The sequence below is a fragment of the Physcomitrium patens genome, chromosome 19 (genome assembly GCF_059467195.1).
Source record: "Physcomitrium patens ecotype Gransden chromosome 19, ASM5946719v1, whole genome shotgun sequence".
In the NCBI taxonomy this organism is placed as follows: Eukaryota; Viridiplantae; Streptophyta; class Bryopsida; order Funariales; family Funariaceae; genus Physcomitrium; species Physcomitrium patens.
Genome location: NC_143428.1, coordinates 529,035 through 554,172, shown reverse-complemented (window position 1 = coordinate 554,172; position 25,138 = coordinate 529,035). Strand labels below are relative to the sequence as shown.

General features: G+C 38.1%; 1 pseudogene; it reads left to right on the top strand.

The window, feature by feature from the left end:
- Positions 1-25,138, top strand: part of LOC141044544 (casein kinase 1-like protein HD16) — a 58,116-nt pseudogene that overhangs the window by 12,062 nt on the left and 20,916 nt on the right.

Sequence of the window (25,138 nt, the reverse complement as noted above, 5' to 3'; positions counted from 1 at the left end):
TAAAAGGGTGTCTATAGGATTGAGTATGCAGAGTGAATGAAATTTATTGGGTTAATCTAACAAGACAGTCAGTGGATACAAGATTGTAAGTACAAAGCAGTATTGAAGGTTAACAGTTTGGATTGTACGGGGTTCTCTGTAACGTCTAGAGATCTACCGGCTGGGGCAAAAAGGACTTCGACAAGCAGTCGAAGAGCACCCGTATAGATTTACGGTACATTGTTGCAGTCGTTTATATTCCAGCAGTCAAAAACTGATAGACTGCTTGACTATCGGCAAATCTCCATACTACCTTCTACAGCCAGACGCCCGGCGCGTTCTCGAGCAGGAAAGCACGTAATACGACATAAGTGGTGAACCCAACGTGAAAGCTTGAGGTAGAAGGTATTGGATTTCGGTTGATTTTATCTTTATTTTTTATGGAAAATGAAAATAAAAATTTTGATGGATTTTTGGGAGAAATTTCTGGTGGGGAGTCTTCTAAAGGACAAGGTATGCACATGGATCCGTCTATTGCTAGTTTGTTTCAAGCCTTCTCATTGTCAATGCAGCAACAGCAAAGCAATGATCGAAAGGAAGCTTTGGCAACCAAAGCATTGCAAGCAGTGGTCAATAAAATTGATCAATTTGATGGGAGGAATATTTCAAGGTATTTAAGATGTTATGTTCGTGAAATGGAATTAAATCGGGTTTCTGAGAAGAAAATGGTTGCACTATTTGGACTTGCCACGATACCGGAGATAAGGGACCACATTACATCGATTACGGATCGTTGTGGGAATTCATGGGAGGATTTTTCACATGCATTGAAAGACGAATATTTCTTGAAGATGCTGATCGCGTTACTAAGAAGCTGTTTCTGGGATGGATTGAACGGCCCAATAAGAATTTGCAAGCAACAGAGCTACTAAGGGAATTTGAGAGGCAGTACTCTCAATTATCGAAGGTAGAAAAATTGACATTGGAGCCGAACAAAGTTGATCTATTTCTTCAAGCTGCTGATGGAGAATTGCAAGAGAAATTAGAACCCCTTCTTGAAGACAAAGAAGAAGATGAAGGATTGACAACGAAGTGGAAGAACGTTGAAGATGCGGTGGGGTTGCTTACAAAAAAAGAAAGGAGGAAGGATAGGAGTAATATTTCGAAAACAGTACAAGCACCCAAAGCTCCAGTACGTACAACACCACCAACAATGCCTACAGTTCAACCTTCGACATCCTTGTCAAAGAAAGCAGATATGGGTATGGAAGAAATTATATGAAGAATGCGAGATCTTTAAATCAAATTGGCAAGACTTGAAGAGAATACTTCAATAAACAATTCGAAGAATGTTTCAAAACAAGGATATGTACAAAGATACATTTGGTGTGATGATGCTTCACACACTAGAAAAGATTGTAATGAATTTAATAATATGATACGGCAGGGAATTATTTGTTGGAAAGATGAGAAGATAGCATTGAAAGATAGGGAGGATCTTCTTCAAATCAATTTTGGCAAGGGAGGAATGAGAGCATTGGTTCAAGATTACTTAAAAGGGCATGAAACAGTAGCACGAGAAAGTGCAAGTTATGGTGCTAGAGTAGATGATGAAATTGGTGGAAGTACGGAAACTAGTGAGTTTTGGGCTTCTGCCGTTTCTACAATGCAAGAAGGGAAATTACCTCGAGAAGCATTATTGAGAACTGCAGCTACAATACGAGGTAGAATAGGTTGGAAGGATCTTGTTGAGTCTCTTTCAGTTCATGCATATATTGCTAAGAGCCAACATGAAGCTTTGATGGAAGAGAAAAGACGAAGAAATTTTGATGATAATAGAGAAGGAAATTCTTTTAAGAGGCAAACTTGAGGAGACAAGGCTCGGGAGGCAGCTTCACAAGAATTGCCTGTAAAGGATACCTCAGCATCATTGGGAGAAAAAACAACGGAGACAAAAGATAAGGGCAAATCAATTGCTTATAAGCTACTTTCTGACATTGAAGCGGCAACAAATTTGAAAGGGGTGTTGGAAGAACGTATATTAAACGCTAAGGTGGAATTCACATTGAAAGAAGTCTTGGAAATTGCAAAGAAGGAGTTTCATGATGTTATCATTGACAGCATTAAGCGAAAGAGGCAATTAATGAGCGAAACTGGAATGAGTCATGCTATTGACGCAAGAATATGTAGAGATGAAGAAGAGGTTGATATTGGTTACAAGCAACCAATAAATGAAAAGAATGGGTATAATCAGCGAGTACATTTTGAAGATTCTAGTGACAAGGAAATGGAAACTTTGAGCCATTATACTCGAAAGCATTGGGCAAGGGCAACTACTGAGGTATTGGTGAAGGTAGGAGATATAGAAGAACCAATAGTTGCTTTGGTGGACCATGGTTCTGAAATAAATCTCATGTCTAAAGATCTTTATAAGAAGCAAAAATGGCCAATTGATATGGAACATGGATGGGCAATACGAGCAGCTAATAACACACGAGGCGAATTATATGGAGCTTGTCCAGATGTCAAAATTCGGATTGGGGATGTTGCTACGGAGCAACATTTCTTCATTCAAGATACAACGTCTTATCCGTTGATTTTAGGACAACCTTATATCACGGCAACACGGATGGAAACAAAGGTACTTGACGATGGTTCTGCTTATGCAAGGGTACGGAGCGAAGATGGGAGGAAAGCTGTACAATTTCTAACAGTACCTCCTAACCATGAACGGAATCGAGATAGGTTGAGGGAGAAACCATTGCCAAAGATTGTTGAAGGATTTAAGGATTTTGGGGAGGTACCACTGTAAAGCGAGATTATGGAGGTACAAAAGAGGAGGTACTCTCGCGAGATGAAGGTGCCTTTGATGCGAGTTTTATTGGTATAATAGATAATGGAAATATTATGTATAAGAAAGTTGATGATTTCAAAAGAAAAGAAAGAAAAAGATTATATGATATTGAAGGACAGTTACGCAAGATAGGTACATTGTAAGATGATGAGAGGATTTTAGGTGTTTATGAAGAAAATGGGCTGGAAGATTCATTGGAATTGATTACATCTATTGGGTTAGGAGATAATGATAAGATTGTTGAGATTCATTCGAGAGAGATTTATACCATGCTTGAATCTTTTCAAGCACCAGAAGTCACAGTAGAGAAGAGATATAAAATGGCAGATAAGAAGGTAAAGCCTGTTGCCGGACCATTACCAGAGGATTCTAAAGAACAAATGGGAGAAGCATCAAAAGAAGCAAGTTTAAGAGATCCAATGAGTATTGGACATCAGTTTACTGAAGAAACTTTTGAAGAATTGAAGATTGGTTCTGATGGTTCTTTATTGTCGGAGGAAATTACTTGCTTCAAAAAGATGTTGGCTAAACAAGGTAGATCGTTTGCCTTCGAATCTCATGAAATTGGGTGTGTGGATCCAAATATTATAACACCTATAGTTATCTTCACTGTACCGCATGTACCTTGGAATCTAAGACCGATTCCAGTACCGAGGGCACATTTACCTAAATTGGTGGAACTATTGAAAGAAAAGATAAAGATGAAAATATTAGAACCTTCATTTGCGCCGTATTCTAGTCGATGGTTTACGGTACCTAAGAAGAATGGGTCACTGCGGTTTATTCAAGATATGCAGCCGGTGAATGCTGTAACTGTCAAGAATGCAGGAATTGGACCTATTGTGGATGAATTTGCTGAGGCGTTTGCTGGAAGGGCGATGTATTCAATGGGTGATTTGTATTCAGGTTATGATCAATTTCAACTTGCCGAAGGAAGTAGAGATATGACAACGATGAGGACACCGCTTGGATTGGTTAGAATGTACACTCTTTCTGAAGGCGCGACCAACTCAGTTGCGCATATGATGAATGGGATGAATAAAGTATTGAGAGATTTTATCCCGGAAAAGACAATGCCTTTTCTAGATGATGTTCCTATAAAGGGGTACAAAGAAGGAGACAAGGATGAAACTTTAGATACGAGGGGGTGTCGCAGATATGTTGTTGATCATATACAAGATTGTGAAAAGATTTTAACTCGGCTTGGAGAAGTTCATCTTACATTATCGGGTATGAAGTCCGTATTTGGAGTGCGAGAGGTTGTAATTGTTGGACATTTATGCGGATCTTACGGAAGAAAACCAGATCCGACTAAAGTTGATGCATTTGGAAGGATGAAAGAGGATTGTGGTTCTTTAACAGAGGTTTGCAGGTTTTTGGGTGCATGTGTATTTTATCGAATCTGGATCCCTCATTTTGTTCACATAGCGGATCCATTATATGAACTGTTACGCAAGGGTTACCGATTTGAATGGAAAGAAAGGCATATTCAAGCAATGCAAAGATTGAAGAAATTTTTGATGTCACCTCCAATATTGAGGAAGGTTGATTATAAGTGCAATAGACCAGTGATTCTTACTGTAGACGCTAGTCTAATTGCCGTTGGATGGGCTGTGGGTCAAGATGATTCGAATGGGAGTAGATTTGCAGTTCGATTTGGGGCTAAAGTTTTAAGTATTAGTCAGCGTGCATATTCGCAAGTCAAAAGAGAACTTTGGGGAGTCGTTTTGGCTATGAAAGCTGAAAAGGACTATTTGATTGGGGCAATAGTAGTAATTGAAACAGATTGCTAGCCATTGCTTGGAATGATTATTAACTGTTCAATGCCAGATATTGCAATGTTGAGATGGATTGCTTATATTAAGTCACTAAATCCAGAATTTAAGCATATCACTGGAAAGGACAATTTAGTAGCAGACATGCTATCTCGAGCAAGATACGAGAGGGAGGACGAAATGGTTGAAGACATTGATGATGTCGGATTGAAATTCTATTCAATATCAAATCTCAACAGAGAAGACAAGCTATTTCTTGAAGAATCTTATGAAGGAGAATTATTGGATATTGGTCATTATTTGAATACCTTGTCTAAGCAGGGGAATTGGTCTACAGAAAAATTCAAACAAATAAGAAAAAAAGCATATGGATTTTTACTTCGAGATGGATTCTTATGGAAGAGACCGAAGAAAGGAATTGGGATGCCACAACGAGTGATAGGCAAAAGGGAAGAAAAACTAAAATTATTAAAGGAGTTTCATGATAGTTTATGGGCAGGGCATAGAGGAATCTGGGCTACTTTTGCTAAACTCAAGGAACGATATTGGTGGAAAAATATGTATCGAGATGTGCTCTCATTTGTAGAGTCATGTGAAATCTGTCAATCGTATTCTAATATCCGACATCGAGATGGTCTTCATCCTACGTATCCTCTGGCTATTCATTTTAAATGGGTTGTTGATTTGGTTATTATGTCGGTTGGGTTATGGCAGATGAGATATTTGGTTTTAGCTCGTGAAGATTTATCAAATCAAGTAGAAGGAAGAGCATTGAGGACAAAATCTACAGAAGGGATTTGTAGGTTTTTGCTTGAAGATGTCATTTGCCGTTACGGGTGCGTAGAAAAAATCACTGCAGATCATGGAGAATTAAATGCACAAGAAGCTCGTAAGTTCTTTGAAAAATGTGGAGTTAAACTATCACTGACTACTGCTTATAATCCGGAAGGGAATGCGAAAAGCGAACGCGGTCACCCGCCGATTGTGAAAGCATTGGTTAAAGCTTGTAATGGGAAGGTTAAAGAGTGGCCACGGCTTTTGTCATTTGCATTATGGGCTGATCGAACAACACATAGTTCGGTGGCAGGATATATGCCAGTAGAACTTATGACAGGTCAAAAACCAATTATGCCGATTGAAGAAAAGGTACTTACTTGGAGTATGCTACCATGGGAAGATGGATTGACAAGAGAAGAACTTTTGGCTATTAGGATTCGACAATTGGAGCAAAGAACAGAAGATGTCCTGATAGCATTGGAAAGGTTAAAAAGAGTAAGGTTACAAAATAAGGCGCGATTCGATAAGCAACATCGATTGAGACCAAAAGCAATCGAGGAAGGTGACTGGGTACTTGTTTATGACAATAGTCTGGATAATCAACATAGTACTTTGCGGAAATTTTCAAAACGTTGGTTTGGACCATATGTTGTAACAACTGTTCATGATAATGCGACTTACTCATTACGGGAGTTAGATGGTACAAAATTAAAAATACCAATTGCAGGGAAGAGAGTAAAAATATTTAAACGAAGACACGTAGAGATGAATATGGAAGACCTTAATGAAGGTACAGAGATTCCGCAGCAAGAAGATGAAAGTGATATGGATAATGAAGGTGACGAAGACGAACTGGACAAAGACGTAGGGGATATATTCTGAATCAAACAGCAATTGGGTAAATTGGTGCATACCGGAGGATGCACAGGTTCAGAGGGGGTGGATGTCGTGTTATAACACGAGTATACAGTGAAAATAAAAAGAAAGGGGAATTTTATTAATATTCAGTTATCTCGAATATTGGGAGCATCGACCAACTCTAGTACAAATACTGAGTGGTCAGGTTCAGTGACTCCGTTACAGTCAGCCGGGGCATACTGGAATGCCCCGTTCGATTCTAATAACGGGAGTCAGCAGGAAGAGAAGGACCAATTCACACGACGGGTTCGAGGAGCCAATTGGATCCAATTTCGAGAATCCAATCCGGGTCCTCTTACCCAATATGAGACCTGTATTGGTGGGGCAACCCAATGCAGTCTAGTTACAGGAAATCCAGGTCTTACTACGGGTCTTAGCCAATCTGATGCGAGGACCAATTTGACCCAATTACGGGAACATCCAAGTTACTACGGGCATCTTTCCCAATATAGGACCTGAATTGGTCGGGCGACTCAATGTGGTCCCGATTACGGGGTTCAATTCTGTTTCAGGTTGTCCTGTTCTCTGTGCCGTCTCAGGGAACGTTGTTTTCGGTAAATGGATTTCTTAAAGGTAAAAACGGAGGAGAAAGCTTGAGGTGGGAGCCAATTTCGGATCCAAGCTTGAGGTGGGAGCCAACTCCGGATCTAAGACGGAAGATTGAAGAAATTCAGAGGATAAGGTTAGGGGGAATATAGTTTTGGAGTGGTGTGGGTTTTTATTTGGGGATGGGAGGTTTTTGAAGATCAAGGGAATTAGAGAGAGGAGCTTCATGCTTCGGGTCAGGGAAGGAAAGACATAGGATTTGGATTTTTCTTCTTCGTAGAGTTTTGGGGAAGACTGAGGCAATCGCTGCTGAAGTCAGTGTTGTAATGGTGAATCGGGATTTTTAAATGAAGTGGGTTTGAATACTCTTGACTGTTTTGTGAAATCGAGTTACGTCTGTGATTGAAGGATTAAAAGGGTGTCTATAGGATTGAGTATGCAGAGTGAATGAAATTTATTGGGTTAATCTAACAAGACAGTCAGTGGATACAAGATCGTAAGTACAAAGCAGTATTGAAGGTTAACAGTTTGGATTGTACGGGGTTCTCTGTAACGTCTAGAGATCTACCGGCTGGGGCAAAAAGGACTTCGACAAGCAGTCGAAGAGCACCCGTATAGATTTACGGTACATTGTTGCAGTCGTTTATATTCCAGCAGTCAAAAACTGATAGACTGCTTGACTATCGGCAAATCTCCATACTACCTTCTACAGCCAGACGCCCGGCGCGTTCTCGAGCAGGAAAGCACGTAATACGACACCGAGACTTGCATCAAAACTAAGACTTGCACCCTTGCAATGGGAGTGAGGATTGGATGCGATATCAGTTAGCGGACCTCGGAGTTGGTCCCATTTTCGACTTAAGTTCCAGTTCCATGAGTCCCACTCTTGGCATGAATTCTACTCCCAGTGCAAGTCTCAATCCTACAAGTTCTAGTCCCTATAAGACTCCCAATCTTATAATTCTCAATCTCGACATGAATTTTGGTCCTGCAAGTCTCAATCTCGGTGTGAATCCCTCTAGTCCCATGACTCTCAATTCTGACGTGAATTCTAGTTTGGCACAAGTTTCTAAATTCTAAATTGGAATTTCAGATCCTTCAAACCTCTTGAATTCTTTGTCTTTATAGACCAAGGTTTTATTTATTCTTTGTTGACTTTTTTTTTTGTTTTTATTTTTTTTATTTTTTTTTATGCTAAATAAATTTTATTTTAAATAATTATAATAGTAATGTGAAAAAGTATTAGAGTGAAATATACTTAGTTGCATGTGTAGTGAAGATTCCCCAGCTGCGAAAGTATTGTGTTTAGACTCATGACCGTAACCAAGTAATGTATTGAGGGTAATCTCTAAACTTGGTGAATTCTGTAAGTCTAGTCAAAGGTGAAGTTGTGATGTGAGGCAAGGTGAGCTAGATTCCAAGCTCTAACTCCTTGCATTAAAGATGATCGTGTACTAGATCAAAATTCGGCTACTCTGTATTGGTCTATTTTTCTTTCAAAGTGACGTTGAGGCATTCTTGGGGCAATTTGAATCATTTTTTTTTTTTTTTTTTTTTTTTTTTCCTTTATTTTACTTTATTTTATTTTATTTTGTTTTGTTTGGTTGTTTGTTTGTTTGTTTTTCTGTTTGTTTGTTTTTTAAAATAAGTAACTGTACTCTTTTATTGTGTTTCAAGTTGAAGTATGAGCTTGAAGGAGAGGGACGTTACATTACTTCGCATGTCCGTTATTAGGTCAATTCTTGTCTACTCCACCACTTGCATAACATTTAAAATGCCATCTAAAACTCTACATGCTTCCATATTTGTGTGGAGCATGGTTCCCAATTTAATTGTTTTATGGATTGTTGAAACTTGATTTAGGATTAAATTTGTTTTAGAATGGAATTAGAAGATTTGACAACTTTTTGGCTCAATGAATATGGGATTTGTTTTAAACCTCCTCATGGTTCTTATTTTTCATTCAATGCTACATCCGCAGTATATTGTATAAAAGAATCTACCAACTTAATGACAAGGACGGAGCATGCTGGTCCACAAGTTATTGAAGTATTCAATTTTTTATAATTTATTTTTCTCTAAACTATGGTCACAATGGCATGTTTGGAAGATGCTCTGTACATTACATCAAGGTCTTGTAATCATTAATGTAATAAGTTTTTTGTATTCACATTGAACTTGTTTACGCATGTTGTGTATTGACATTCAAGCAAGTTTGAGCATTGGAGTAGTAAGGGTTGCAATTATGGTCCTCCTTGTGAGTGGCAGGTTTACAAGTGCGTCTCAAGTTTGTACCATTGTGATTTCACTCTTAAGATGTGATGATTAGTGTTACATTTATCTTTCTGTATTTTTCATTTTCATCATTCAAATGTGATTAAGGCTTGTCTCCTAAACCTTGATGGTTGGCACATATTCTTTCTCTAGTATTCTTGGTGGCAGTCATGGTGTTGGTTGCATATATTACAAAGGTTGACAAGGCGACTACTACATCATGGTGAGTCACCTATTGAATTATTATAGTCCAAGTAGACCTTCGATTTTTATGTAGTCGTCTTCTTTTCAAACTTCTCTCATGATTTATTTATTTATTTATTTATTTATTTATTTTTAATCTGATTTCAACTTTGTTCACATGCTGTAGGTCATGGATATGCTCAGGCCAAGTCTCTAGAATGTCTAAAACTCTTCAGATCAAGCGTGAATATTTAAAGCAGCTCATTCTGATTGGGTAGGTATGTACATGGAGACGTGAAGCCCGAGAACTTTCTCTTGGAATAATCCAATGCACTTGAAGAGAAGAAGTTTTTTTTTGTACATCTCGGGCTTGGTGAGTTTTTAGTATTGTTGTGCTGCAATTTGTTCTTTGTTCACACAATAGTAACCTCCTTTACTTCAATTTGGTATTACATTAGTTTTTTTAGATCTGTGAACTGTTACATGAAGTGCATCTAGACTAGGAATTGGATGAGTTTATTACCACTATGTTCATGCACAAGTCAATTTCACACTAAGATTAATCTCTTTCTTCTATATATACAGCTACTCGATGGAAGAATGGTACGACTGGTCAGCATGTAGAATATGACCAAAGACCTAATGTGTTCCGGTGAGGCTCTTCTCCTCTGTCTTGATCTGTAGTTGCTATTCTTGTTTTGGCGGTTGAGAGCAATTGTTTTGCTTTTGAGCTATAGTTTGATTCCATGTAATTTCTGTACATGTAATGGAACTGTTCGTTATGCGAGTGTGCATACACATATAGGAAGGACTGAGAGTAGGAAGTACAACTTGGAATCATTGGCTTACACTTTGATATTCCTTCTACAGGGTAGTCTTCCTTGGCAAGGTTATCAAGTATTGATTAACTTTGTGGCTAGTAGCTAATAAGGAAGTAATCAATGCGATATATGTTTTTGGATTTTTTGGATTTGTTTTTTTTTTTTTTTTCAACCTTCTTTCTCACTATTTTTTATTTGGACATGCTATATGTTTGGTTTTATAGGGCAACAATAAAGATTATCTGATGTGTAGAGTAAGAAGAAAATGGCAAATTCTCCCGAAATGCTGTGCTATTTCTGCCCGGTTCTGTTTTTAAACAAACGTTTTGGAGATGGTCGCAAACATGAAGTTTGATGAAGAGTCAAATCATGGCAAGCTCATTCTACTCTTCGATTGTATCTTGGGTCCTAATCTTACTATGAGTTCTATAAATACATATGGTGTTGAAAAAATACATTCTATGACCTTCTTTTGCTTCATTTTTCCTATTCCTACAATTAGGATTCGTTTTTTTGAATCTACTCTTCATTTGATCATCATATTAATAAAGCCTTTTGGTTCTAGTATTTTTTACAAGTTGGTCAAAAGAGAGGGCAAATTAGATGTTGAAGAAGATGTAGGATGACCAATCTAAGAAAATGATCTGATTAAAAATTCCTGGAACTCAATGGATTGTAACATTTACAATGCTTGGTAGCCAAATGAAGTAGAGGTAAGGTGGTGTGAACTTTTGCCATTGATGTGGTATAATGTTGCTCAATTAGGCATCAGCTCGGTCATGTTTGCATTGTCGATTTTCACTTTGTCTTCTTGGATGTTGATTAGGAATTCCAATTTCTACGACATGCATTTACTTTCAGCAAACGGCTTGGATTCAGACAGATCCATTTACTGAACTTTCATTCCTATTTTGTTTTGACGTGTAGGTATAACTATGATGTAGCTGATTCTTGGCTTACGGAGCATGTGGAAAAGAATAATGAAGATGGTCTGTATGTAAGCAATGTGGCTTCTTGTACAAATCTGTGGGCCCTTATTATGGATGCGAGGACAGGATTCACTGCTCAAGTTCATGAGTTGTCACATGTATTTTCCATCCTCGAATGCATGTGGGTTTATTTAGAAATATATTTTGTGTAAGATTTTGCCTACAGTCTCTCGGAAGGTATTTCAGGTTTTTTTTTTTTTTTTTTTTTTTTTTCTTCTTATTGTTGTTGTTGTTGTTGTTGTTGTTGTTGTTGTTGTTGTTTGGCTGGTTGACTAAGTTTGGGATTGATGGAGAATGTGGAATTTTTTTTCATTTTTAGATTTTTAAATTTTATACAACACATTTATTTCATACATTTTGTTGCTTTGTTCAAGCTGTTGGTCGATTTTGTGTATTTGGCTTTGTTTGTATTTTTTTATTTTGTGTTGTATAGAAAGTGTTGGTTATTTATAAATGAATGTTGCTTCCTTTGGCTCACATGAAATGATGAAAGCTATTACAGTTTGAGGTATACAGCAGCTAGTAATCTTCAATTGTGGACTTGAAAATGAGTAGAACCATGAAAGTAATTGTGAACTGAGCTTCAGAATTTGCGAGTATTGTAAAATCCCTAAATCCTAAAATCCTAAACCCTAAATCTTATTCTAGTCAAAGGTGAAGTTGTGATGCAAGGCGAGGTGAACTAAACTCCAAGTTTGAATTTCAAGCATTGGAGGTGATCCTATGCTAAATCAAAATTCAGCTATCTTGTGTTGATTTATTTTTCTTTCGAAGTAAAATTAAGGCATCCTTGAGGCGATTTGAATTCTTTTTGTATTTTTTTTATTTTTTTATTTTTTTATTTTTTTATTTTTGTGTGTATTTTCTATAGTGAATATTTGTATTTTTTTGTTGTGTTTTAGGTTGAAATAGGAGCTTGAGACAAAGGGAAGTTACATTGCTTCGCATGTCCCTTATTAAGTCAACTCTTGTCTACTTGGTCACTTACATAATATTTAAAACATCATCTAAAACTCTACATGCTTCCATGTTTGTGTGTGTGTGTGCCTGTATGGTTCTCAATTGGCAGAGGTTGATGGATTGTATACTAGGCTCAATGAGATGACGAAGGCTTAATAAATCTCATACCATATGATTCTATGATTAAATCCAATGTAATCTATTTTAACGTAGTCCGGCCAATATAAAAATCAAGTCCTTCCATCAGAACTCTAATTGATTTTCATAACTTGACTATGTAGAAAACCATATCTCAATGAAAAAATTTCTAGTCTAATATCATGGAGATGGAAAATAATCTTAAAACAAAAAGTATCCACCTACATGCATGCCATACAACAAAAGAAGATGCTATATGCTTCTCACACTGAACACAACAAAAGATGACACAATTTAGTAACCTTCAAAATGTAAGTCAGAAAAGCTCACGATTAGCGTCCTGTCAATCACTGGACATCGATAGACACAATATTCTTCCAATAATAACCTACAATTTGAAAAAGAATTCTAGTGTTTGTGAGTTGACAGAACATTCGATATAATTTTAGTATCCAAATACGCATGAAATTCATGAAATTGAAAGAGGTGGCTCTACATAAGATTGTTCAATTTTTTGAGTATTGAAGACTGACCTCCAAATAGGATGCGATGAGTACATCAATTTGCGGCCAAGGTACAACACTAGGACAGTAAGCACTTAGGTCATCTCTTTTTTTGTTTTACAAGGAAAGATGGACTATTAGCACGTAGTATGAAAGTATTACATTATTTTAGTATGACTTACATTTGAGACCACCTAGACATACGGTGACATTGAGAAGCCCATGTACACCATTGTCCAGTTTAGTCTGAGAGAATTAGGCAACTATGCATGTGACGTCTAGTTCAAAGTTGTCCCCCTTTCTTACATCGTCTAGTTCAGTTTGAGAGAATTGGGCGACCATACATGTCATATCTAATTCAGAGGAATTCCATATTCTGGCAGTCCCCTTTTCTCATACTTGGTCCTTATCTTGCTTATCATCTTCATGATCAAGGTTTAGGTCATGGAAAGGAAAGTAGTATAAATTAGCAGTTTGGATGAAAGGAAGGAGAGTGGAAGAGAAAGAAATCCAACAAATCATGGACGAAGAGGCGGAAGGAAACGAGCACGGCAGGGTATTTGTTGTGGATTGTAGAGCATGCATGCGCCCAATAAGAGGAGTCAGTGCAACAGTATAAAAAGGAGAGAGGTACGGCATGGCTTTATTCCATGCTAATTCAACACAAAAGGAAATGGGCACCGTAAGGCATTTATCTTAGATTGTGGAAAATGGCCATGGGAGGAGTGATTGCAAACTAAGTAAAGTCAGCTACTTTGGTGGTTGCAAGCAGTAGAGGATTGAGATAAATATAGCAATAAGGAATCAAGAGAGGACACAATGGTATTAAGGAAGAAGAGGTATGGCATGGCACTGTTCTATGTCAATTCTACGTACCACGGATGGAAAAGCGGAAAAAAATAAGCACCGCGGGTCGTTTATCCTATATTGCTGTACACACATACACTTGATGCAAAGAGTGATGCAGGATTGAGGTTCAGGTCATAAGTGGACAAACAGTGTAAATTAAACAAGCATCGCAAGGTATCTATCTTAAATAATAGTATATGCATGCCTCCTCCCCCCTCTCCTCCCCTCGCAAAGAATATCTACAATGATTTGAAGATGAGAGAAGCGTGGAGAGGGGAAGGGAGGAAAAAAAAAGGGTCTGACATATCACGGATGTGGATGCAGAAGGAGGCGAGCGCCGTGATATATTTCTGTTGGATCTTGATATATACATATGCCTTGCGCAAGGAGTGACTATAATGGCCTAAAGAAGAGAGAGGTGCAGTATGGCATTGTTCCATGCTAATCTCATGCACCATGGACAAAGAGCTTGAATCATGGAAACGCCTTGTAAGAGTAGTAACTGTGCAAGGAAGGAGTGATTGCATATTGAGTATAGCCAATTGCATTGGCGATTGTGAGCAATAAGGGATTGAAATGAGTAGCACAGTACTAGGAAGTTGGAAGAGGAGGATTGAGATGAATAGCACAATACTAGGAAGTTGGAAGAAGATGAATGGCTCATACCTTAGAGACTAAGTATTCATTCTCCCTTGAAATGTTCACAATTTTTTTTATTTTATATTATATTATATTTTCAATAATGGTAATTTCTTTTATCTTACATTATATTTTCAATAAAAGCGATTCTTGACATCTTGTTTGTCATCATTCTACTATGTGACTTAAGTGGAGCCATACATTGATTGATCATTTTACATGTTTGTTTGTGATCATTCTACATGAGTGTTTACGAGTCACCTTCTTCTTCTTTTTTCGAGGGTGACTGTTTATATTTGTTTTGAGTATGAATTGAAGTCTATGAGGGATATTTGGATTAGACAAAGAAATAAGAATATTGAGAGAGGTAAGATATCGAGGAAGGCAGGGCATATATGGAGGAAGTGTCGAGGTAGAGAGAATTTACCTCAAGAAAACGTTGAGCTTCTAGTTGTCATTAATTATTCAATTAAGCTTGAAAATAAGGAAAGCCCTAAGTTTATATATAAATTTTCTCTTTTTGAGCATTTATACCAAATACACTAGCCTCAAGTTACCAACACCACCCAAAATATGATAAAAACCTCTAAAACCTTGTATATCCTTACATGGAGATTTTCTCGAACTTCAACACCTCATATCTATTAATCCGACCGTCCAAACAAACTCAAATTTTCCATGAGGTACTGATGTATTCTTATTAACTTCTACAATAATTTTCAATTGCAAATTCATTACGGATCTTGAGATATCTTGAAAATCCTAACAATCACTTCAAACCCTTCTCTTTATATATCTACGTGTAATTTTCTTCATATCTCAAAAAAATATAAGTTCAAATGCCACAAAATTTATATGTATAGCTTCTTAGCACAAAATTTTACATTCTCCAAAAAGTTTGAGCCAAAAATTCTTTCAAATACTCAAGTTATGGCTCCTACCATTACTATAAATAAAACCACTTACTTACTCCCTTTAATTTGGAAGTACCGCCTTCAATTTCTTATAACTCCTTTATATGAACTTCAAAAGCAATAAATCCTTTATTAAAGATATAGGCCTTAAAATCGCTGTTCCAATCGCACCTTCTAATCTTCAAAAGCTATTGTACAACTCCTCGTATTTTCAAAAGAATAACAGTATGTCTTAAATTAACACCTTAACTTCAAACGGCTATAACTTCTTCATTCTTACTCTAAATCCTCTAATTTTTGTATGAAAATTGTATTCCAAATCCTAAACTATATAATCTTAGCTTCTAATCTCCAAATGCCTTCTTTGAAGTTACCAAAATCCTTATTAAGGTCGTAGGTAGCCTCCTCAAAGCCCATTGGATATGATATTCAACCAATAGGGATGAAGTTTCCCATTCCTTGCCTTCATCCGACCATGCTTTACTTTCATCCCTCCCAATTAGCCTCCTAGTAGTTTAGATTTTTATCCTTAGGCTTCCACCTTCTCTCGAAGCTTTATACTAAATATTTAGGTCCTTCATATATATATATATATATATATATTAATGTCAAAATCAAAACAAGTAAAGAAATAAAATAAAGTTTCTTATATCAACTCCTTTTAATTTAATCTACTAGCCACTCTAACACAAATCTAGATTTATTAACATATAATATAATTTAATTAACTTTTCTAAACTATAAGCATTTATAATACGATAGTGGGATATTATGGGAGGCAAGGTATCAAGAGATGCAAGATATCTTATGAGGCGGGGTATCAAAGAATGCAGGATACACTAGAGGATATTCAAAGAGGTAGGGTATAAAGAGATGCAATAGTTACAATCTGGGATGTTGCTGCAAGCAACGCCACAACAAGCAGTGCAAGCTCACGGGCTAGGTAGACACATGCAGTCTTTGGCGATGCCGATACATAAGCGATATTTGGATTGCTTGAATTTGATACCAATGCTATCCATACTAAGCGTGAGAGACCATTGGAGGCTATACTTAGGGATGCATCCAAGGTCGACAAGGACGTTATCAAAGGGAGTACGTTCAGAAGTTAATGATGGAGATTTGAGGTGCGTGTCTTACATTGACTACACAGTGGCTGCAGCAACAATACATGATGATACCGTCACCACTGCGTCGGTTCTCATAAAGCATATCAGGGACGCTAATATTAGAATGATATCAAGATAGTAGAATTAGAAGATGTGATGCCATGTGGAGGAGAACAAGGACAAGGAGCCAATAATGGAGCAAATCAAGAGTGCACGAATCTGGAGGCAATGCCAGTATCGTATTACGTGCTTTCCTACTCGAGGACGCGCTGGGCGTCTCGCTGCAGAAGGTAGTATAGAGATTCGTCGATAGTCAAGCAGTCTATCAGTTTTTGACTGCTGGAATATAAACGACTGCAACAATGTACCGTAAATCTATACGGATGCTCTTCGACTGCTTGTCAAAGTCCTTTTTGCCCTAGCCGGTAGGTCTCTAGACGTTACAGAGAACCCCAAACAACCCAAACTGTTAATCTTCAATACCACTTTGTACTTACGATTTTGTATCCACTGATTGTCTTGTTAGATTAACCCAATAAATTTCATTCACTCCGCATACTCAATCCTATAGACGCCCTTTTAATCCTTCAATCACAGACGTAACTCGATTTCACAAAACAGTCAAGAGTATTCAAACCCACTTCATTAAAAATCCCGATTCACCATTACAATACTGACTTCAATAGCGATTGCCTCAGCCTTCCCAAAACTCTATGAAGAAGAAAAATCCAAATTCTATGTCTTTCCTTCCCCGACCCGAAGCATGAAGCTCCTCTCTCTAATCCCTCCTTCAAAAACTTTTTTTCTCAAAACTATATCCCCCCTAATCTTATCCTCTGAATTTCTTCAATCTTCCGTCTTAGATCCGGAATTGGCTCCCACCGTCAAGCTTGGATCCAAAATTGGCTCTTGTCGTCAGAGCTTTCTCCTCTGTTTTTACCTTTAAGAAATCCATTTACCGAAAAGAATGTTCCCTGAAATGGCACAGAGAACAATACAGCCTGAAACAAAATCGAACCCCATAATCGGGACCACATTGAGTCGCCCGAACAATTCAAGTCTCATATTGGATAAGAGTCCAGTAGTAACTTGGATGTTCCCGTAATTGGGTCAAATTGGTCCTCGAGTCGGATTGGCTAAGACCCGTAGTAAGACCTGGATTTCCCGTAATTGGGTTGACCGACCAATTCAGGTCTCATATTAGATAAGAAGACCCGGATTGGATTCTCGAAATTGGATCCAATTGGCTCTTCGAACCCGTCGTGTGAATTGGTCCTTCTCTTCCTGTTGACTCCCGTTATTGGAATCAAATGGAACATTTCAGTATGCCCCGGCTGACTGTAACGGAGTGACTGAACCTGACCACTCAGTATTTGCACTAGAGTTGGTCGATGCTCCCAATATTCGAGGTAACTGAATATTAAAAAAATTCCCCTTTCTTTTCATTTTCACTGTATACTCGTGTTACAACACGACATCCACCTCCTCTGAACCTGTGCATCCTCCGGTATGCACCAATTTATCCAATTGCTGTTTGATTCAGAATATATCCTCTACGTCTTTGTCCAGTTCGTCTTTGTCACCTTCATTATCCAAATCACTTTCATCTTCTTGCTGTGGAATCTCTATACCTTCATTAAGGTCTTTCATATTCATCTCTGCGTGTCTTCGTTTAAATATTTTTACTCGCTTCCCTGCAATTGGTATTTTTTGAATTTTGTACCATCTAACTCCCGTAATGAGTAAGTCGCATTATCATGAACAGTTGTTACCACATATGGTCCAAACCAACGTTTTGAGAATTTCCGCAAAGTACTATGTTGATTATTCAAACTATTGTCATAAACAAGTATCCAGTCACCTTCCTCGATTACCTTTGGTCTCAATCGATGTTGCTTATCGAATCGCGCCTTGTTTTGTAACCTTACTCTTTTTAACCTTTCCAATGCTATCTGGACATCTTCCGTTCTTTGCTCCAATTGTCGAATCCCAATAGCCACAAGTTCTTCTCTTATCAATCCATCTTCCCATGGTAGCATACTCCAAGTAAGTACCTTTTTTTCAATCGGCATAATTGGTTTTTGACCTGTCATAAGTTCTACTGGCATATATCCTGTCACCGAACTGTGTGTTGTTCGATCAGCCCATAATGCAAAAGACAATAGCCGTGGCCACTCTTTAACTTTCCCATTACAAGCTTTAACCAATGCTTTCACAATCGGCGGGTGACCGCGTTCGCTTTTCGCATTCCCTTCTGGATTATAAGCAGTAGTCAGTGATAGTTTAATTCCACATCTTTCAAAGAACTTACGAGCTTCTTGTGCATTTAATTCTCCACGATCTGTAGTGATTTTTCCTATGCACCCGTAACGGCAAATGACATCTTCAAGCAAAAACCTACAAATCTCCTCTGTAGATTTTGTCCTCAATGCTCTTCCTTCTACTTGATTTGATAAATCTTCACGAGCTAAAACCAAATATCTCATCTGCCATAACCCAACCGACATAATAACCAAATCAACAACCCATTTAAAATGAATAGCCAGAGGATACGTAGGATGAAGACCATCTCGATGTCGGATATTAGAATACGATTGACAGATTTCACATGACTCTTCAAATGAGAGCACATCTCGATACATATTTTTCCACCAATATCGCTCTTGAGTTTAGCAAAAGTAGCCCAAATTCCTCTATGCCCTGCCCATAAACTATCATGAAACTCCTTTAATAATTTTAGTTTTTTTTCCTTTTTGCCTATCACTCGTTGTGGCATCCCAATTCCTTTCTTCGGTCTCTTCCATAAGAATCCATCTCAAAGTAAGAATCCATCTCAAAGTAAAAATCCATATGCTTTTTTTCTTATTTGTTTGACATTTTCTGTAGACCAATTTCCCTGCTTAGTCAAGGTATTCACATAATGACCAATATCTAATAATTCTCCTTCATAAGATTCTTCAAGAAATAGCTTGTCTTCTTTGTTGAGATTTGATATTGAATAGAATTTCAATCCGACATCATCAATGTCTTCAACCATTTCGTCCTCCCTCTCGTATCTTGCTCGAGATAGCATGTCTGCTACTAAATTGTCCTTTCCAGTGATATGCTTAAATTCTGGATTTAGTGACTTAATATAAGCAATCCATCTCAACATTGCAATATCTGGCATTGAACAGTTAATAATCATTCCAAGCAATGGCTAGCAATCTGTTTCAATTACTACTATTGCCCCAATCAAATAGTCCTTTTCAGCTTTCATAGCCAAAACGACTCCCCAAAGTTCTCTTTTGACTTGCGAATATGCACGCTGACTAATACTTAAAACTTTAGCCCCAAATCGAACTGCAAATCTACTCCCATTCGAATCATCTTGACCCACAGCCCATCCAACGGCAATTGGACTAGCGTCTACAGTAAGAATCACTGGTCTATTGCACTTATAATCAACCTTCCTCAATATTGGAGGTGACATCAAAAATTTCTTCAATCTTTGCATTGCTTGAATATGCCTTTCTTTCCATTCAAATCGGTAACCCTTGCGTAACAGTTCATATAATGGATCCGCTATGTGAACAAAATGAGGGATCCAGATTCGATAAAATACACATGCACCCAAAAACCTGCGAACCTCTGTTAAAGAACCACAATCCTCTTTCATCCTTCCAAATGCATCAACTTTAGTCGGATCTGGTTTTCTTCCGTAAGATCCGCATAAATGTCCAACAATTACAACCTCTCGCACTCCAAATACGGACTTCATACCCGATAATGTAAGATGAACTTCTCCAAGCCGAGTTAAAATCTTTTCACAATCTTGTATATGATCAACAACATATCTGCGACACCCCCTCGTATCTAAAGTTTCATCCTTGTCTCCTTCTTTGTACCCCTTTATAGGAACATCATCTAGAAAAGGCATTGTCTTTTCCGGGATAAAATCTCTCAATACTTTATTCATCCCATTCATCATATGCGCAACTGAGTTGGTCGCGCCTTCAGAAAGAGTGCACATTCTAACCAATCCAAGCGGTGTCCTCATCGTTGTCATATCTCTACTTCCTTCGGCAAGTTGAAATTGATCATAACCTGAATACAAATCACCCATTGAATACATCGCCCTTCCAGCAAACGCCTCAGCAAATTCATCCACAATAGGTCCAATTCCTGCATTCTTGACAGTTACAGCATTCACCGGCTGCATATCTTGAATAAACCGCAGTGACCCATTCTTCTTAGGTACCGTAAACCATCGACTAGAATACGGCGCAAATGAAGGTTCTAATATTTTCATCTTTATCTTTTCTTTCAATAGTTCCACCAATTTAGGTAAATGTGCCCTCGGTCCTAGAATCGGTCTTAGATTCTAAGGTACATGCAGTACAGTGAAGATAACCATAGGTGTTATAATATTTGGATCCACACACCCAATTTCATGAGATTTGAAGGCAAACGATCTACCTTGTTTAGCCAACATCTTTTTGAAGCAAGTAATTTCCTCCGGCAATAAAGAACCATCAGAACCAATCTTCAATTCTTCAAAAGTCTCTTCAGTAAACTGATGTCCAATACTCATTGGATCTCTTAAACTTGCTTCTTTTGATGCTTCTCCCATTTGTTCTTTAGAATCCTCTGGTAATGGTCCGGCAACAGGCTTTATCTTCTTATCTGCCGTTTTATATCTCGTCTCTACTGTGACTTCTGGTGCTTGAAAAGATTCAAGCATGGTATAAACCTCTCTCAAATGAATCTCAGCAATCTTATCATTATCCCCGAATCCAATAGATGTAATCAATTCCAATGAATCTTCCAGTCCATTTTCGTCATAAACACCTAAAATCCTCTCATCATCTTGCAATGTACCTATCTTGTCTAATTGTCCTTCAATATTATATAATCTTTTTTTTTCTTTTCTTTTAAAATCATCAACTTTCTTATACATAATATTTCCATTCTCCAATATACCAATAAAACTCGCATCAAAGGCACCTTCATCTCGCGAGAGTACCTCCTCTTTTGTACCTCCATAATCTCGCTTTACAGTGGTACCTCCCCAAAATCCTTAAATCCTTCAACAATCTTTGGCAATGGTTTCTCCCTCAACCTATCTCGATTCCGTTCATGGTTAGGAGGTACTGTTAGAAATTGTACAGCTTTCCTCCCATCTTCGCTCCGTACCCTTGCATAAGCAGAACCATCGTCAAGTACCTTTGTTTCCATCCGTGTTGCCGTGATATAAGGTTGTCCTAAAATCAACGGATAAGACGTTGTATCTTGAATGAAGAAATGTTGCTCCGTAGCAACATCCCCAATCCGAATTTTGACATCTGGACAAGCTCCATATAATTCGCCTCGTGTGTTATTAGCTGCTCGTATTGCCCATCCATGTTCCATATCAATTGGCCATTTTTGCTTCTTATAAAGATCTTTAGACATGAGATTTATTTCAGAACCATGGTCCACCAAAGCAACTATTGGTTCTTCTATATCTCCTACCTTCACCAATACCTCAGTAGTTGCCCTTGCCCAATGCTTTCGAGTATAATGGCTCAAAGTTTCCATTTCCTTGTCACTAGAATCTTCAAAATGTACTCGCTGATTATACCCATTCTTTTCATTTATTGGTTGCTTGTAACCAATATCAACCTCTTCTTCATCTCTACATATTCTTGCGTCAATAGCATGACTCATTCCAGTTTCGCTCATTAATTGCCTCTTTCGCTTAATGCTGTCAATGATAACATCATGAAACTCCTTCTTTGCAATTTCCAAGACTTCTTTCAATGTGAATTCCACCTTAGCGTTTAATATACGTTCTTCCAACACCCCTTTCAAATTTGTTGCCGCTTCAATGTCAGAAAGTAGCTTATAAGCAATTGATTTGCCCTTATCTTTTGTCTCCGTTGTTTTTTCTCCCAATGATGCTGAGGTATCCTTTACAGGCAATTCTTGTGAAGCTGCCTCCCGAGCCTTGTCTCCTCAAGTTTGCCTCTTAAAAGAATTTCCTTCTCTATTATCATCAAAATTTCTTCGTCTTTTCTCTTCCATCAAAGCTTCATGTTGGCTCTTAGCAATATATGCATGAACTGAAAGAGACTCAACAAGATCCTTCCAACCTATTCTACCTCGTATTGTAGCTGCAGTTCTCAATAATGCTTCTCGAGGTAATTTCCCTTCTTGCATTGTAGAAACGGCAGAAGCCCAAAACTCACTAGTTTCCGTACTTCCACCAATTTCATCATCTACTCTAGCACCATAACTTGCACTTTCTCGTGCTACTGTTTCATGCCCTTTTAAGTAATCTTGAACCAATGCTCTCATTCCTCCCTTGCCAAAATTGATTTGAAGAAGATCCTCCCTATCTTTCAATGCTATCTTCTCATCTTTCCAACAAATAATTCCCTGCCGTATCATATTATTAAATTCATTGCAATCTTTTCTAGTGTGTGAAGCATCATCACACCAAATGTATCTTTGTACATATCCTTGTTTTGAAACATTCTTCGAATTGTTTATTGAAGTATTCTCTTCAAGTCTTGCCAATTTGATTTAAAGATCTCGCATTCTTCATATAATTTCTTCCATACCCATATCTGCTTTCTTTGACAAGGATGTCGAAGGTTGAACTGTAGGCATTGTTGGTGGTGTTGTACGTACTGGAGCTTTGGGTGCTTGTACTGTTTTCGAAATATTACTCCTATCCTTCCTCCTTTCTTTTTTTGTAAGCAACCCCACCGCATCTTCAACGTTCTTCCACTTCGTTGTCAATCCTTCATCTTCTTCTTTGTCTTCAAGAAGGGGTTCTAATTTCTCTTGCAATTCTCCATCAGCAGCTTGAAGAAATAGATCAACTTTGTTCGGCTCCAATGTCAATTTTTCTACCTTCGATAATTGAGAGTACTGCCTCTCAAATTCCCTTAGTAGCTCTGTTGCTTGCAAATTCTTATTGGGCCGTTCAATCCATCCCAGAAACAGCTTCTTAGTAACGCGATCAGCATCTTCAAGAAATATTCGTCTTTCAATGCATGTGAAAAATCCTCCCATGAATTCCCACAACGATCCGTAATCGATGTAATGTGGTCCCTTATCTCCGGTATCGTGGCAAGTCCAAATAGTGCAACCATTTTCTTCTCAGAAACCCGATTTAATTCCATTTCACGAACATAACATCTTAAATACCTTGAAATATTCCTCCCATCAAATTGATCAATTTTATTGACCACTGCTTGCAATGCTTTGGTTGCCAAAGCTTCCTTTCGATCATTGCTTTGCTGTTGCTGCATTGACAATGAGAAGGCTTGAAACAAACTAGCAATAGACGGATCCATGTGCATACCTTGTCCTTTAGAAGACTCCCCACCAGAAATTTCTCCCAAAAATCCATCAAAATTTTTATTTTCATTTTCCATAAAAAATAAAGATAAAATCAACCGAAATCCAATACCTTCTACCTCAAGCTTTCACGTTGGGTTCACCACTTATGTCGTATTACGTGCTTTCCTGCTCGAGAACGCGCCGGGCGTCTGGCTGTAGAAGGTAGTATGGAGATTTGCCGATAGTCAAGCAGTCTATCAGTTTTTGACTGCTGGAATATAAACGACTGCAACAATGTACCGTAAATCTATACGGGTGCTCTTCGACTGCTTGTCGAAGTCCTTTTTGCCCCAGCCGGTAGATCTCTAGACGTTACAGAGAACCCCGTACAATCCAAACTGTTAACCTTCAATACTGCTTTGTACTTACAATCTTGTATCCACTGACTGTCTTGTTAGATTAACCCAATAAATTTCATTCACTCTGCATACTCAATCCTATAGACACCCTTTTAATCCTTCAATCACAGACGTAACTCGATTTCACAAAACAGTCAAGAGTATTCAAACCCACTTCATTTAAAAATCCCGATTCACCATTACAACACTGACTTCAGCAGCGATTGCCTCAGTCTTCCCCAAAACTCTACGAAGAAGAAAAATCCAAATCCTATGTCTTTCCTTCCCTGACCCGAAGCATGAAGCTCCTCTCTCTAATCCCTCCTTCAAAAACTTTTTTTCTCAAAACTATATCCCCCCTAATCTTATCCTCTGAATTTCTTCAATCTTCCGTCTTAGATCCGGAATTGGCTCCCACCGTCAAGCTTGGATCCGAAATTGGCTCCTGTCGTCAGAGCTTTCTCCTCTGTTTTTACCTTTAAGAAATTCATTTACCGAAAATAATGTTTCCTGAAATGGCACAGAGAACAGGACAGCCTGAAACAAAATCGAATCCCATAATTGGGACCACATTGAGTCGCCCGACCAATTCAGGTCTCATATTGGATAAGAGTCTAGTAGTAACCTGGATGTTCCCGTAATTGGGTCAAATTGGTCCTCGCGTCGGATTGGCTAAGACCCGTAGTAAGACCTGGATTTCTCGTAATTGGATTGACCGGCCAATTCAGGTCTCATATTGGATAAGAAGACCCGGATTGGATTCTCGAAATTGGATCCAATTGGCTCTTCGAACCTGTCGTGTGAATTGGTCCTTCTCTTCCTGCTGACTCCCGTTATTGGAATCAAATGGAGCATTTCAGTATGCCCCGGCTGACTGTAACGGAGTGACTGAACCTGACCACTCAGTATTTGCACTGGAGTTGGTCGATGCTCCCAATATTCGAGGTAACTGAATATTAAAAAAATTCTCCTTTCTTTTTATTTTCACTGTATACTCGTGTTACAACACGACACCGGACCTCCATTAAGTCAACAATTCATGTGTCAAGATTTATTTTGGTACAGCAAAATTTGATACGCATTCAACTCTATACACAGTTTTCACATGATAACAAATATAAAACTCAGATTCTAATTCTGGGTCTTCAAATCCAAATAAAGGTCTCTAAATCCTAATAAGGGTTCTTAAATCCTAATAAAG